A 1,046-nucleotide genomic window follows, 5' to 3' on the forward strand; every position below is an offset into this window, starting at 1 on the left:
GGGGGGGGGGATCAATGTGCGTGACAGGTTTAAACTTTTATTTATAATTGTATGTCATTGGAGATAAGAAATTTTCCTTCTGTTGGCATAAGTCCTCCATCTCTTCCCTTCCTATCTACCTTTTTCTTTTTCTGTATAAAATGGAAAGTGATAATGTTGCCTTGATTTAGGACCAATATATGATGTTGTTTAACCCCAGGTCAGAGTTTTGATTAAGCTGACCTATGATTAAAGATTTCCCAGCCATAAACAGCTAGCCTGACTTTCAGTGATATCTGGAACTAAAAATATCTTATGTGTCCTTCTTTCTTTATAAAGATGGTTGGTTGCTTTATTGATGGAGATTTGACCGATATTGGTTTCAGATTAAGTCGATTGCATTGACACTCCCCCTCCCTAGGGTTCAACTGGTACTTATTTTATCAACCCCCAAAAGGATGAAAGGCAAAGTTGACCTATGACAGACAGAACACTGTTAAGCATTGTGTCTTGCAGTTTGCACCTTATGGCTGAGCCTGGTGTTGATGGAGATTAAGTCTGGTACTTATTCTATTCATTTCTTTTGCCAAACCACTAAGTTATGGGGATGTAAACAAACCAACTTTGATGTCAAGGTGTGGTGGATTACAAACACCAAGACACACACCACATATCTGTATATGTATGTAGTATTCTAAACAAAACTGTCCGACAAACGGGAATGTGGAACTCTGGATGTTTTATATGTATGTATATGTGTATCATTATCTTCATCATCATTATCATTTAACGTCCGTTGTCCATGTTGACAGGGTTGGACAGTTTGACCAGAGCTGGGGAGCTGCACCAGACTCTAGTCCAATTTAGCATGGTTTCTACAGCTTATGCTTTTCCTAATGCCAACCACCTTACAGAGTGTGCTGGGTGCTTTTATGTGGCACCACACAGGCACTTTTACGTGGCACCCCTACAAGTGCTTTACACCACCAGAGGGACTGATATATATATATATGTATGTATGTATATGTATAAATATATGTGTATATATATATATATATATATATATA

This window comes from Octopus bimaculoides, chromosome 7 (assembly GCF_001194135.2).
Source record: "Octopus bimaculoides isolate UCB-OBI-ISO-001 chromosome 7, ASM119413v2, whole genome shotgun sequence".
In the NCBI taxonomy this organism is placed as follows: Eukaryota; Metazoa; Mollusca; class Cephalopoda; order Octopoda; family Octopodidae; genus Octopus; species Octopus bimaculoides.